Below are 16,693 nucleotides of genomic sequence, written 5' to 3' on the forward strand. Positions count from 1 at the left end.
ATGCTCATGAAGGAACTGCCTTTTTTTCAAAAATGTATTACTTTTGAAGTACTGGAACGATTCAGATGATCAACATATCAAATTAAAGTCAGTTAGCTAGTCTTTTTTGGAAAAATATTGCACTTCCAAAAAAATTGGATTGTATTTTCGTATTTGTGTATTTGTTTTGTATGGTTTACATGGTTTAGAGATAGAGGATGCTATATGTTTTATATTTTTTTACTTGAAAGTTGGTGTCTTTTTACATAATATATCCGAAAATCAGAGATGTGATTTTTATCGTTTTTGAGTTAAGATTTTCATGATAACTGAATAAAATATGGGCAGTAAGAACAATCAACATCGTATTGGTATGTATTGTATAACCAGGTGAAAAGATGGCTTCTGCGACGATGAAAAATACTCCAGCAAATTGTGAATTGACCCGTATTATCATATATGTATTATCATATATCAAATATATATATACCTTAAAAATATTATAAAATCCATCAATTGTGATTTGAGCTTGAGTGTAGTCTTCGTCCAACAATGCTCGCGTGTCTAGGGTAAAGTTTATTCATGAAATATTTTATCCCATAGACTCACTTCATTTTCATTTTTTAGATACGATTATATTTGCTATTTTTCTAAGTTAATGTAATTCCCTGATTGTAACTGTAATTATCATACAGTTTCAATCTAACACTTCTATTCTACCTTCTGCTCGAAGAAATGTCGAACCAATCCAGTGAGCTAGTCTCCCATACAGTACTGTTGCCGGTTGTGAGTCGCGCAAATATATATATATATATCCATCATTTCTTTTGAAACTTTCATTGCCTTTGGAGCTCACAGCTGACACCTGCCCACAACACGACCGCGTTACGGTAGAAGAGAGGACCGTTTCAGTTAGATTCGCACACCTTACGTAATGGATCGGATCATCGACAAACATGCAGACGACCATGTAAACAGAGAAACATACATGACAGAAACGCAACAATCCGTCTCGTCGATTGTTTGATTGTTGGTAAAACCTACTTCTTATCATGTGGCCGTACCGGGCAAAGACCACTTGCGAATTCATTTCGCTATCTCAGCGCAACGTTTATGGTTCCTGTAATAAATAATAATATTTACCCTACTCTTTGCAGCACCAGTCTGTGTCAGTTGGCAGGTGACATGTGGGAATCGACCCCACACCTCAAGCCGGCAACAAGAGTTGTGGGTCAGGTTTCGACGTGTCGTTGACTAATGACAAATAAATCAAGATGATTTAATAGATTCGCTTTCATCTCATCTTGTGCTACCGACATTCCGCGATATGAAAAAGCGGAACGATAGACTGCATATGAGGCAGCCATAACGAACACTGTTTGTATGGAATACAGCGTCGTGTTTCGAAGTAGTTCCTAATTTGCACAATTTTTCACACACAATAGCTGTTAGCTGTACGGATAAACCCTGGATACCCTGGGGATTGAGGCTAGGCTCAAAGGGCTCAACAGGTTCTAGTTTCTGAATAAAAATATGTTTGTTTTTCGTTGTGCAATTAACACTTCAACTACCGACAATTATTATATACCTATTTCTACCAAACCGCTCCTTGGTGATATTTAATTGTTAAAATATAAAAAAAATCAAAGGAAATGAAATATATTTAGGAAATGTCATAACATTACTACAAAATATCAAAATTAATTTTTTGATAAAATTTAGTGAACAGATGATACAACCGGTCATTTTGACCGGGCAATCATATTATAGAAAAAAATAATCTCAAAAATGTTCTTGATCCGATGAATCAATATCGATGGGCCTGATTCTCGAATACACTTCACGGAGGAAACGAAATAAACGGCACGCCATTGAACTACGTTTTACGAGTTAGTGAAGTGTCGAAAATAATAATGAGTTTTCAGGCAGAATGAGCACTTTTCAAATAAAAAACCATTAATGAAAATTAACTTCTTCGTATCAAACTGGTATTCAATGTGAGTGGAAAATTTTATTTTCTTCATGTGATATAATAATCTCATACAAAAAATTCATCTGAAGATTATTTGATATTATAATGATGAGTTTAGTGTGAAACTAATCTCGTATCCAGATGTCGACACCGTACCGTTGTCATCGCGGATACGTTTCATTCCGATTCCACCGTGAAGTGTATTCGTAGTGCATTCGAGAATCAGGCCCGATGTCTCATGCGCGACTACTAAGATGAGAGCCATGTTAGTAGTCGCTTGTGTGCATAAAATAAATATAGTGAGCGATTATACAGAGAATTAAGCACATTTTCAAAATAAGAATTATAAAGGAAAATAAATTTTCCGCATAGAATAAATACCGTATGTAATAAAGTATCATGTTTTCGGTAAGTGGTGAAGAAACATATTACAATAATGAATTTTGGTGGGATTATTTTGAAATTATCTTAATAATGTTTGAACACGTATTCTAAGTATTCAAAGAATGTAAAACACCTTCTTCCATTCTAGATTTGAAATTTGAACAGCCTTTAGGCGTACTTTTCGAAAAGGAGGTACAGTTATTTCATTGCAACTTAAATCTATTATAGAGGACGATTTAGTTGTAAAAATATTTTTTAAATTTACTATTGTTCAACGCAACTGCTTCACCTTCCTGTAAAATTCATCTAGGAAGAACCATTTGAGAAGCAGCTTTTGACATTACGAAATATTTGATAAGCAAACATTAATCGTTTCCATGACGTGAAGCATTTGGACTCCTTTCAAGGGCACCTATGTGTGTGTTCGATTCAATGTGAGCTTCCTGAGCCAAATTTTGGCATAAATTATGAATATAAACATAAGAACGAGCTTTGCCTATTGAGCTCATATTGGAATATCAAACATTAAGTACTGGAACCGATTGAGCGAAAAAACCGAAAATAATCGTGTCAATATTTGCTAGAGCAATATTTCAAACCTCATCTCTGTTTAGCTTTCAAAGTGTTTTCCAATGTCTGCAACACTGAAGAGGAGCGTTGCTATTTGCATAGCCATAAATCCAGTTCGTAAATCATAGCATAAAAATGCAACAACAGTAATCTTTATGCAGTGAAAATCGCAATCATCTCGTTAAAAGGTCTTTATTTATGAGTGGTCACATCTCTGCCGGCAAATAGTGCGAATTTTCGCAGCGGCTCTCAATCCTATCTATATGTTGTTACTGCTCTTTGTTAAACATATGGGTTTTGACTACAGTCCATCTTCGATGCTGATCGCGAGAAGTGCAACGTGTTTTGATGTTGATTGGCGGCAACAACAGAAAAAAAAAACCTGTTGTAACATACTTGTCCACAATGGATGACCACAATATCGTTTCGATGTGGTTTTTCCAAGGATGGTGTTATCCGAATTGCTTATTTTTGTAAGCCAAAAAATTGTCCATGGGAGATTGATATTTCCAGCTTGGACGTGTTCCAATTCTTGAGCGGGAATTCTAGGCTAGAAAATTGAAAAATATCAAAAATGTTTATCTTCATATTTCTAAACGTTAAATTTAAGAATATACCATTGAAAGGACTTTCCGAAAATCCCATCATTTATCGAGTTATAGCCATTTTAGTGGTGCGGCTCAAACGCTTTTCCCTCGAAACTAGTTTTTTCAAGATTTCAATTTCTACTGAAGCGATTTCCCCAAAATTGATATGAATAAATCTTCATATCTCCTCAACGCAACAAATATTTTTTTTATGTCATACGATGAACAGATCAAACATGAATTATCAATGCCAAACGTCTCGTCAGTATTACACGTTGCATACGTTGCACGTTGCTGAGTTCGAAAAGTTTTCTTTAAGCAGTGAAATAATGTTGAACGAAAATTTGTTTCATCCTTATAATGTCCTACAGAAATGGTTGAAAAATGTTTAGAATAGCATGTTTTGAGAATTCAAAAAATCATAACCAATTATTTTCATTGATCTTTTAACAATATAAAACTACCTTTTTGCAAAGTTATTTTAATGCATTACGCTCGCTTCACTCGTTTAAAACATCTACAAACGTAGACAAACGCCACCGTGCTTTATTGTCTTAAAATGAACTCAATCCACATTACATTATAAAATGAACTCAGCACACCTGACTTTATCCACCGTTATTTATAAAATGAACGTGTCCTGCCCTATTTCTGTAATGATGAACAGATATCAGAAAATCAGAATTTTCTTCATTTTTGCCAGTCATTCCAACTTTATGAAATTACATGATCATTTTTAATATCATTCTGTTGAACTAATGTCAATACGAATGATCATGTAACGGCCGCTTAAGGTGAAGGTGGAAGGAAGCCATTGTAGTAGTATAGGTAAAACCACGAGTGAAAATGGGGTAATAGTGTTTATGAGAGAAGACCAATTTGTTTCGTTTGTTTTGATTCTTGTTCGTAAATAAATCAATTCATTCATCAGACTATGTGGCGCTTAATTGACACGAGTCTTAGAACACATTTGAAAAAATAACCATTCAATACTAAAGTAAAATGTATGAACGAGAGAGAGACAGATATATATTTTTTTGTGAAATTCTTGAAAAATATCAACGTTAAATATACGTTGATATTTTCCATAAATTGTCCGTCTTTACCATCCTTTCTCTACATCCACAAGCCTGGCCAACGATTTTTTGAAACGCCACATTGAAACAATCTATAGAAGGCACGAGTTTTCAATTTGTCCGCATGTTCGAAGAGGCGAAGGAACAACGATAAGGCAAAACGAAGCCGCACTTGCCAACTTGGTCAGCAAGAAATATTATGATTGATTAATTTATTCACTAGTTTGATATATCTCATATAATGAAAGTCTTCAGTAGGTGGTAACAGATCCGTATATTTTATATATTTATTTGACGTGTCTACCAGAGGAAAATACTCAATCTTCGGCTAGAGAAGCAAGTTTTCTTCATCCTTGTTAATTCGTGTTGCGCTTGCTTCCAACTTGTAACAAGAACCAAGAATTTCCAGAAATATTTGGGGTCTTAATATAAATTCTGCGAAGCCACTTTTAACTATGAACAGGTTTTTTACCTGTATTTTTTCGCATTATAGAAATCTAGTTTTTCAGAAAATGAGCCTTCGATGTGTTCAAATGTTTTATATATTCTCAGTTTGGATCACGTGATTTCAAAAGAACGATTTTACTATGACGGCAGAATTAGAAAGGCTGTGCTGCTGTGTTGTTTTACTCATACAACATATCAAAAAAAAAAACGTCGAAACTATTTTGAGACAAAAATATATTTCCATTTGGTATCCGCATAAAACATTGGATCTGTTAATTGCTGCTATTTTTGAAAGCACACCGTTTGCGCGTTCATTATTATTCCGCGTCTTGTCACTTTTGAAATGCACACAATGATTGAACAATTCATCACCACCGCACCAAATTGTATTCATATATCAGCTTAATGGCAGCTTGAAAATGTTTTGCAAAACCTGCGTTCGTAATCATGATGCTTCTCTGCGGGCTTCTTCTTTGGATCAATCCACTCTCTGTTTTAGTGTTGTCATATTCTCGTGGGCGCACGATACTATGGGGTAACAGCGCTTTGACAGCGCCGAACCATCAAATTAATATCTACAAAAAACTTCCGCTGCTCACCTTGGCGTAGTAAACGGAGCTATGTCATACTAGACGCTGGGAAACATCACTATGCGAAACCGTAAGTTGTCCGAAGCATATTGGCGTTCATCGCTTTGATGTAGCTCATTTTAATACAAATTTAACAACCGTTCCATTATTCAATTTAGCATGATTTTGTTGTTGGTTAACTGCCATGGGAAATTCTGTGTCACATCATCGGATCTGATCTCCGAGTAATCAATTTTACCTCACCGTCAAATAAACTTCAAAAAATTACCCCGTAATTCAGGACAGAGCGCATTCAAAGAAGTGAAGCTATAGAGAATCCAGGAATTCTGAAAAGATGGAAGAAAATGATGAGCAATAATTCGAATGACATGTTCCTTCAAAACATGTCTGAACAAAACCTCCATTCTCACTTTTGTTATACAAGTCACAATTTTGGACTCGATTATATACAGTTTGAATTTTTTTTTCTATCAACTTCTGAGAGATTCTTGAAAAACATGTTTTTTCACGTGAGGAAGTTGGGGACTTTAAGGGGATGAATCAAAAATTAAATTCTTCTTTTATCTTCAATAAACGAAAAATATATGCATAAAAAACGAATAAAATAATCTGTATCAACTTCTGAGAGATTCTGGAAAAACACATTTTTTTCACGTGAGGAAGGTATTTTCTGACTTTAAGGGGATGAATCAGAAAATAAATTTTTCTTTTACTTTCAATAAACGAAAAATATATGCATAAAAACGAATAAACTTTTTTTTGACTCGATTATATACAGGATTTTTATTTATTTTATTTATTTGTATAAAACCAAAGCATAGTATAAATAACCTAACGGTTCTCAAAGTATACACTGCACTAATATGATGATTAGTTCCTTGATAAAAAGTATTGAGTACACAATCTTTTGAATGCAGAAAATTAAAAAGCACGCTTGCAGCTTAAAGGAAGGTTGTTCCAGAAAATTACAGCACGTTAGCGGAATGATTTTTGTAATACGCTTGTTTGTAATCGGTAGGTTCCGTCCCATCTGTGTCTTCGACACATTATTACACCCCCACATCACAACACAACACACTACACTTCAAACAGTGCAGAACGTAAATACTGCAACGTGTCACTCCCCTGCTCATTGATGGCAAACGGCTGCGTCGGTTTGAGCAATCTGACCTTTGAGGTGTTCTACACACCGCTCAATGGGCAGGGTTCCCAGTCGGACAGTGGAGGTACAAACCCATTGTCGGAGTTGGGTTTTTTCCACTCCACTCTAACAATAGGCATAGGGACTCGGCTAAAGGCGATGGCCATTCTTTCTGCCTAGAACTACGCGCGGGTTTAGAAGTGCGCGTCGTGTGTAGTAAATTGTATTTAATTTTGCTTTTTTTGTAAAATAAGTGTGTTAAAGAATTTTTCATTGTAGATATAGAAAAGGATAGTATTTTTTTGTGTTCCGATAGATGTGAGTAAACTGTGAAATTAGAGAAAAGGTTTGCGAAAATAGTTCCTGAAAAAAATGCATATAATAGTTGAACAATTTATGATAGGAAGTCGAACCTGAAAAAGAAGACAAAATTAAGAAAACTTACCTGTAACGACGATAAAGAACCTGAAACAGAAAAAAACTACAAAAAAGGTAAAAATATGTTGTAATGAGCAAGTGGTGAAAGCGTGGTGATGGTCGTGATTTGAGTTTATTCTAACCTCAACTGTGCAGGTCCGCACAGTGGGCCTTTTTTATGTATTATCTCAAATAGGCTGGACATCGACAGACACTTTCTAGGCAGAAAGTGCAGCGAGCCACCAACGTACTCGAGTGAGCGGTTCCAAACTGGAACGAACGTCCTAACCCCAATCTATGATCGAGGTTGACTGTGGTGACAGACATGTCACAGACGACCACATCGTGAGACAAATTCACACGAAGGATACGGAATAAGAACGGAAAACATCAGATCACGGGCCGAACCACATTGCTCAAAATTTATAAATGCGCAAGTATACAAAGTTTGAATTGTGACGTCACAAATACAATAGTCGACTCAAATACACAGAAAAGTACATGTATAGTAATTAGTTAGATTTATAAAAACTACATGCAATTCGAATTAAAAATGAACATCACTACAAGTGTAATACACGTATAGTAAATAGTAAATCGTTTAACCTACACGAATGTTCTTTTGTACACATATTTCTCTTTGTAATTGGTTTGTCGTTTTCCCGAACTCAAAAGGAGTTGTCAGCTTTATGCTGCCGGTGAGTGCTGGGGGAACGACCCTGTGGTGAGAACGTCGTGCGGTTTGAGCTAGACACTCACGAGTAACGGACAGGAAGTTACAAATTGGCGCCCAACGTGGGGCCTTGTTATCTTCCCTGCATAATTCTCGCCCGAGTTGGCACAAGTTCCTACGAATTGGCAGATGAAACAGGAAAGTCCATTGGTATATTCTCCTCTGCTGACTGGAAACCCGCTTCCTAAAAAAAAGAGAGAAAAGTTAAAGAAAATATGTAATTTGTGAATAAATGAAAGTTGAAACTTACCCGTCAAAGTATTAGTAGCTCATTCAGCTGCTGCAGAAGTTGAATGGTGCGTCTGAAAAAAAAAGTTTAGTAATACATTAATGAATGTTACTTACCTGCCCTCGATTCACTGCATGAATAGAAACAGTCTTGCTTTCCATAATAAATCCCCATATTCGTATTCCAAACATTACATAATGAAATAAAACCGATCTCTGAGGGAATCCGATCGAATGAGCGCTCTTCGTCTGGAATTATGCTGGAAAATGAAAACGTTTCTCCAAATATATCTATCCTTCGAATTTAAAGAAGTAGAGATGTGCCATCCGCTCATGAGCTGTTCCGAAGAATCGACTCTTTGAAGTGAGTTGACGCGGAACAGCTCGCAAAAAAAATCAAACAGCTCTTCAGCTCACTTTGATGATGATGAAGGAGAGAAAAGAGCTGTAGAATTGAAGAGAGTGTGTGAGCTGTAAGATTCAAATGAACTGACCGTCTCTCGCTCTTCATGTTAAGACATCAGTTTAGTTTCATTTGTCCCTCGTCTTTTCAACTGTTATATTCGCGTTGACGGCATTGAGCTTTGTTTACCAGTTTAGGGGGCGCCAAAAATAATAATTGGCTCTCAGGCAGAATGAACACGTTTTTAAAATTCAAATTATTAATGAAAATTAACTTCTGTGTATCAAATGAGTATTCTATTTCAATGAAAAACACTTTGTTTGCAGGCGGTGCAAAAATCTCATAAGATTTTTTTTTTGAAGAAAACTTTCTATTGTAATGTAAAGCCTCAGTAAAAATGTCGGAAATGTTGTACTCGCCGAGTCTGTTGTAAATAATAGTCTGGAATACGTGTTTCAAGTAATTAATAATATGGTGTGAAAAATTTCATTTGAATTTTAACATTTTCAAACTGGCTTCGTGGCTATCGAGTTTGGGACCCAAATTGAAAGTCGGCACTGACAACTGAGCTGAAGAGCTGTTCATAAAGAACAGCTCATTTAGATGAGCTGATATGATCAGAGCTGTTCATCATGATGAGCTGATTTGCACACCTCTATAAAGAAGTGAACTGATTTAGTAAACAAACTAATTGTGACATTTGGTATTGTTCACCAAGGGTATGGCATCGCCCCCATTATTCATTCGTTTTCGTTGTGTCCTGTTTTCTCTCGCGAGAGTGAGAGAATATCAGGACACCAAATATAGCCTTTTACACTCCCTCAACTCTCTTATCCCTGGGTCAGTGATGTTTGAGTAGGAATTGTTTTGCTTCTTAGTTTCAAAAGGAACTTAGTTCCTTTTGAAAGACGGATGGGGAGGTAATGTAACCGGTAGGTTCCGTCCCATCTGTGTCTTCGACACATTATTACACCCCCACATCACAACACAACACACTACACTTCAAACAGTGCAGAACGTAAATACTGCAACGTGTCACTCCCCTGCTCATTGATGGCAAACGGCTGCGTCGGTTTGAGCAATCTGACCTTTGAGGTGTTCTACACACCGCTCAATGGGTTTTTTCCTGAGAGAGAGGAGCCAGCTCGCATTTGTTGTGATCACCCTTATGTCAGCGCGAACCAGTCACAGTGAACCAAGGGGAAGTATTGAAATATGTAGAAAATTTCAACTTGACATTTCTTCGCAAGACATTTTATGTGAAAATAATTTTGACGTCGGACTACATCTTTCATTTCTATACTGGGGTGTAAGTTCAAAGGTGTTTCACGAATAAATGAGACTCGCTAAACTATGGTTTATTTTCACATAACTTATATACATAACGTTTTGTTTTTTGTGTCCCGCGTTAGACCTTTGACCATCTCCAACACCAAAAATACCCACAAATTCACACAAGATCTCCACCGACAAGCAAATCATAAAAATCAGTTTGCTTATTATTTCGGATATTGTTTTAGAAATCATCGAAATAATTCTTTAGGGCAACTATATCGAAATTATCAAAAGTAAAAAAAAAAACTTGTTTGAATAAGCCGATGCTGCTGGAAGCCATGATGTGGGCTGACCTGGTACATCTTTTATTATTTCCTACATGATCAGAGTTCAAAGTTTTTTACCCCCCATATATTCCTGTTAGACGCAGTTCTAAGTCAAAAATCAAATCGGAGATAAAAACGCACAAATGTACTCACAAACAAAGGTTCACGTCAAGTTTGAACACTTTTCTCATAAATGAATGACAACAACTTGCTTGATTAAAATTGTCAGATTGGAACTTTCTTGATGAGAATGCGTAAAAAGAATAACAAGAAAACAAACTATCTGTCATTCAGTTGGCTCCTCTCTCTCAGGTTTTTTCCACTCCACTCCAACAATAGGCATAGGGACTCGGCTAAAGGCGATGGCCATTCTTTCTGCCTAGAACTACGCGCGGGTTTAGAAGTGCGCGTCGTGTGTAGTAAATTGTATTTAATTTTGCTTTTTTTGTGAAATAAGTGTGTTAAAGAGTTTAGAAAATACAATAGTCGACACAAATACAATAGTCGACTCAAATACACAGAAAAGTACATGTATAGTAATTAGTTAGATTTATAAAAACTACATGCAATTCGAATTAAAAATGAACATCACTATAAGTGTAATACACGTATAATAAATAGTAAATCGTTTAACCTACACGAATGTTCTTTTGTACACATATTTCTCTTTGTAATTGGTTTGTCGTTTTCCCGAACTCAAAAGGAGTTGTCAGGCCTCGCCCGCTCTAGTTTGGTAGAAAGCGTGTGCCATCGTCAGCCTTTGAGGAAGTTGGAAAACGGCTGAGGGCTCGGTCCCTTGTTGCGTGTGTATAACACTTTTATGAAATTAAACCCGAACTCCCGATTAACAGCTTTATGCTGCCGGTGAGTGCTGGGGGAACGACCCTGTGGTGAGAACGTCGTGCGGTTTGAGCTAGACACTCACGAGTAACGGACAGGAAGTTACATGTTCTGTTTCTCGAAACTATCAAATTCGTAGATCGTGAGGATCTCAAATACACAAAAACAGTTTTGTAAATATGATGGAGCACCAGTTAAGATCCTGTAAGTTTGAAAACACATTCTTAGTTTTAGGTGGATTCCAAAAGAAATTCCCAAAATTCTGGTGTGATATTCATTTATGTGTTCTGAACGACGGAGGTTAAATACGTATCTCATGATAGAGTTAAATGCCAATTTTTATTTAGTTACGTTCCAACTAGAGATTGAAGAATATAAAACATCTGCGTAGTTGAAAAGTGGAATAAATAAAGATTTGGCTAAAGGGAGTGTCACATCAAATTGCATCACGGAAAAAACGCTGTAGATATTTAATTTTTAGGAATTATATCTTCAGCTTTCGCTTATAATCAGATAAGAGTGTATAGATCACGTTGGCCATGCTTCACTGTCAATTTTTCGTAAATTTGGAAAAATGTCGTCGAACGAAAAAGAGCGTCGTGAATTAATCCTGTGCACTCATTTCGAGAATCCGGAGTTGTCACATCGGGACATCGGTAAGATGCTGGGAATCGTCCAATCCACGGTCAGCAGAGTACTAAAACGATACTTCGAGAACCTAACCATCGACCGGAAGGTGAAGAACGGCAAAAATGGATGCTCCGTCAGTGAAAAAGATCACAAGTGCGTAGTTAAGCAGTTTAGACGTGATCCGAGAAGTTCGGTCCGGGATGTCGCCAATAAGCTGAATTTGTCAAGTTCATTCGTCCAGCGGACCAAGCAGCGGGAGGGCCTGCGTACATACAAGGTTCAGAAGGCTCCTAACCGCGACGAAAGGCAAAACTTGGTGGGGAAGACGCGAGCCCGGAAGCTGTACACCGAAATCCTGACGAAGCCGCATTGCCTGGTAATGGACGACGAAACCTACGTCAAAGCGGACTTTCGTCAGCTGCCGGGCCTGTTGTTCTTCTCCGCAGAGGACAAATTCAGCGTTCCGGAGGATATTCGCAAGCAGAAACTATCCAAGTTTGCCAAAAAGTACATGGTGTGGCAAGCGATCTGCTCTTGCGGAAAGCGGAGCGCCCCCTTCGTGATGACCGGCACGGTAAACGGGCAGGTTTACCTTAAGGAGTGCCTACAGAAGCGCTTACTACCACTATTGAAGCAGCACGAGGGCCCGACCATCTTCTGGCCGGATCTCGCTTTGTGCCACTATTCAAAGGACGTGTTGGAGTGGTACGAAGCCAACGGGGTCACCTTCGTGCCAAAGGAAATGAACCCGCCCAACGCGCCGGAGCTTCGCCCAATAGAGAAATATTGGGCGATTATGAACAGGCCCTCCGGAAGAACCCAAAAGTTGTCAAATCGGAGGCGGACTTCAAGAGAAAATGGATTTCTGTTCAAAAAAAACTACAACCTGACGTTGTACAGAACCTTATGGACGGGGTAAAGAGGAAGGTGCGAGCATACGGGCTTGGGCTCGAAGTATGAATAAAAAGAAAATGCCAAAAGTTGTTTAACAGTTTTTTTTTGTCTAAAATTTTCAAAAGGATCGGTCTACTGGGCAAATTTCTACAGCGTTTTTTCCGTGATGCAATTTGATGTGACACACCCTTTAATTGGAGTCGAATTCGTTCTGGTGTAGAGTCTTGCAGTAAAACTAATGAGTGAAGACAGAAAAAAATCTTTTTGCAAGTGTCGTTATCCTGAGCTCTCCAATCGAGGTGGCAATCAATTGAAATTTCTAGATTCTTGACCGTTCTCGAAAAATGAATCAATACCTGGTCTACTTTTATTAGTGGTGAGTTACAGATTGTTTCAGAAGCAATCTTGAAAATTATCGATTGTGTTTTCTTGGTTGTTAATTTAAATTAATTCCTGTTACCCCAGTTTATAATTTTCTCTTTATCATTGTTAATTTTTTCAACAATATCGATTAGGTTTTCGGGCATACCAGAACAATAGAGTTGAAATTCGTCGCCATATAAATGATACCTACAGTATTTAAACTCATTCGGAATGTCATTGATGAACATTGGCAATAGAAGTGGTCCAAGAATAGAACCCTGAGGAACTCCACAACTTACCGAACCACATGAAGATCTCTTGTTTTTAAATTCAACAAACTGTGATCATTCCGTTAGATAAGAGAGTATTATTTAATGGCTGTCTTGTTCAATTTAAAAATAGATTTCAATTGCCTTACTAAAATCGAGAAAGACCAGAACTACAACTTTCTTCTCGTCGAGTGCGCATCTTATGTCGTCTTCAATTTTTATTAATGCTGTTGTTGTGCTGCATTTTTTACGATATCCCGACTAAAGAGGACATAATAAGTTATTGCAAAGCAAATATTCGTTAAGTTGTTTGCATAGAAGACTTTCAAAGATTTTAGATAAAGCAGGAAGTATGCTAATTGGTCTAAAATCTTTGTTTTCGGCAGGGTTGTCGTTTTTGTCAATTGGAACAATGCAAGCGATTTTCCATGCTTCTGGGCATGTAGATTTAGTAATTATGCAATTGAAAATATCTGTGTATACGGGGAGAAGCACATCAGATGCTTTCTTCAGTATCGTTAGGCTGATTTGATCATAACCGATTGCCTCACAAGTGGCGAGATTGAGTTCTGTTAAAATTTCATCAAACCTAACCGATCTGAAAGAAAAGTTTGAGAAACAGTCTATTTCAGGCTCTTCATTAGAGGATACCGAGGACAAATCAGAAACGAAAAATCGTTTCAATGAATTTGCCGTTACACAACCCAAGTCTCCGACATCTCCTCGATTGTTTGTTTTTGTAAGACCTAAACGATATATGTTTTTCCATAGTTTCGTAGATGATAGGCTAGGGTTCAATTGTTGTGATAAATATGCTAATTTTGACATTCTAATAACGTGATTACTTTTGTTACGTAGTCTAGCAAATTTGTTCCAGTTGGCAATGTATGTATCCCAAGCAAGTGATCACTTATTGGAAAGATTGATCACTTGTGAATTAATCCAAGGAGCGGTCAGATCAATAATTACTTTTTCTTTAAGAAGGGCATGTCTGTCGATGATTCATTATTCAGCATCTGCAATTTAGTGTTAACATCGACACAAGTATAAATGAGGTTCAAGATGCAGTTTTGCAAATCTGTAACGAAAGTACCAAAGTTTATTTCATGAAACTCTCTCGTATAGTACGTCTCACTCATTTTATGTGGAACTTTTGTTTTGAAATCAAAACATATAAGATCACGTCGCTGATTCCCGCAGCAGAAGATTGGTAAATATTATTAACATTGGTCGTACAGTTACCTATCACATAATCAATGACTGTCATACAAATGACATACAAATTTCTGCATAACTCGAGAAGTAATCAAGCAAATTGAGCCATATTTCGCATGTGGAGGTTTTAGGGGGCACGAAACCTTTCTATGGTGGTTCGACATACCTACCTCCTCTCTAAGAGCTTGGGGCTGCCATACAAATGAAACACAAACTTCTGCATAACGCGAGAACTAATCAAGCATATGGAGACAAATTTGGGATGTGAGGATTTTTGGGTACGAGAAATGTATGACACCTCTTCCTCCTCTGGAAAGGAGAGGGGTCCCATAAAAATAATGCACATATATCAACCGAACATATCCCAACCAAATAATACAATTGAAAATTTTCGGAAAACTCTGAAAGAAAATGGGAAAATTCGAAAAATTCAATTCGCATGTGTTCTATAGTTACATATTGCCAAGCGTTGTTGCTTGATGCTTGCGGTAACGAAATTGATATTCGTTCGGAAGTGGAAATGGATTTTAATGTGATAAAACGCACTCCTATATCGTTTTCTATCTATATAAATGAAAATGGACCGCCGAATGTGTTGATAAGAGCAAAAGAAAGGAATTGTCCGATTTAGGGATGTCTTCATTCTATCATATTTTCGTTAGCGTACATTCATTCCATGTTATTTGCAAGTGGATGAAAAATCTTGCTCGCGAATTGTGTCTGATAATAATCTGATATTATAATGTCGAGTTTTGGTACAAGTACTGAAATTTTATTTTAAAAAAATTGTAAGAGGTTGTATCTAGGACACTACCGCATATTTTCGACGTAGAACTACGCAATTACATTTTGCAATCCACTTGTTAACCACTTCGAATATTATTTTAGAATGCATCGAAATTTGTGTGATAGATCTTGTTCTTCGCTACAAATAAATTTGATGAACGTCCTTTCAAGTGTAATATGATACCTAGGACTACCAAAATATGTGAACGGAAGAAATGTCAAACGATCATTGTATGTTGCATTTCCCTTTGAAATTATCGCACATCTCATGTTTACGTAGTTCTCGAACCACAAAAGTTCATTCACCTCTAGTATCTGAAATGACGATTTTCCCAGGCTTCTCAGTTTAAAAGTACGTTTTGGGGAAACATATTCCGGTCTGCACAACGACAAGCGAGTACAAAAGTCCTCAACACGAAAAAAAAACCCCCGACTTGCATGCATTTGCATAGCGGATTCCCCCAGGCACATTAATTTTGAAATCCGTGTTAGGGAAACACAGTTCGGTGGGAACAAAAACACCCCCGACTTGCATGTATATTTGCCAAGCGGATTTCCACAGGTACATCGATTTTGATGTCTGTATTGGGGGAACCGTAAATCGGGCAATCAAAACTTGGCAGTTAGGGCGTCTAGATAACGCTTGACATTTTACAGTTTGAATAATTGTTCATCTAATGAAAAATAACATTTTATTAATTGTGATAGACGCGTAGAAATAATTCCAATCAATTGATGCAAACATCTTTCCAATCTGTTAAGAAATGTTCGAGTTATAAGCATTCGAAATACGTGTAGGGTTAGCACCCAAATCGGCAGAACAAATGTATGGGAAAAAGGAAGTTCTTCCAGTTTTCTTGAATTTAAACCATTTAGAGATTAGCGAATTATAATGTATAGCATATCAAACAAATCTTAGAGAATTTCCGATTCGATTGATATGCAAATCATGAGAATTCGTTGACAGTGAAAATAGTTATTAACTTTAACTTTATTTCATAAAAACGTGACCTGTTTTCTGATTTGGCACCCTTCCTGAAAGACGTAGTTCTACGTCAAAATAATTATAAAGGGTAAATTAGAAGATCAATCAATGAACAGTTCTGCGAATGGACCCACGAACGTGCGCTTAGTAAGAAAACGTGGATGTGATAACGAAAAATAAATTTTGGGCGGGAAGAAGTTTGCCGGGTCAGCTAGTGTCATATATAAGAAAGGATTCAATGTGAATCAACTGATAAGTAATGTAGGTTAAATACATGATCACTTGAGTATCTGGTCTGAAACTCGCCGGTTTCTAAATTTAATTTAAGTTTTCTGAATGCTAGCTTTGCACAGTACGCAGTGTATTGTAAAACAATGTCCATTTGTGATATAAAGGAACCCTTCCTTTTTTTCATGCTACGGGACAGAATTTTAATACAGAAGCTACTTCAATAAACGTGAACTTCGACTTCCAGTGAGATCTGTAGGAAAGAATATGTGCGGTACCGGTAAGTATCAACTAGCGGAGAATATTTTCAAACTCAAGACGAATGAAACGATATGCCAAATTTGTTGTTCAGCAT

General features: G+C 37.0%; 1 long non-coding RNA gene across 2 annotated transcripts; it reads left to right on the forward strand.

Moving 5' to 3' along the window:
- The first annotated feature begins 6,875 nt into the window (after positions 1 to 6,875).
- Positions 6,876 to 7,716, forward strand: LOC129780506 (uncharacterized). 2 transcript variants are annotated; one of them, XR_008743946.1, is made up of 4 exons: positions 6,876 to 6,969; positions 7,026 to 7,092; positions 7,150 to 7,238; positions 7,320 to 7,716. It is a non-coding gene; the product is annotated as an uncharacterized LOC129780506 (long non-coding RNA). The 2 variants fall into 2 exon arrangements; XR_008743945.1 differs by having other exon boundaries at positions 6,921 to 7,092.
- Positions 7,717 to 16,693: the final 8,977 nt, after the last annotated feature.

This window comes from Toxorhynchites rutilus, chromosome 3, assembly GCF_029784135.1.
Source record: "Toxorhynchites rutilus septentrionalis strain SRP chromosome 3, ASM2978413v1, whole genome shotgun sequence".
Lineage (NCBI taxonomy): Eukaryota > Metazoa > Arthropoda > Insecta > Diptera > Culicidae > Toxorhynchites > Toxorhynchites rutilus.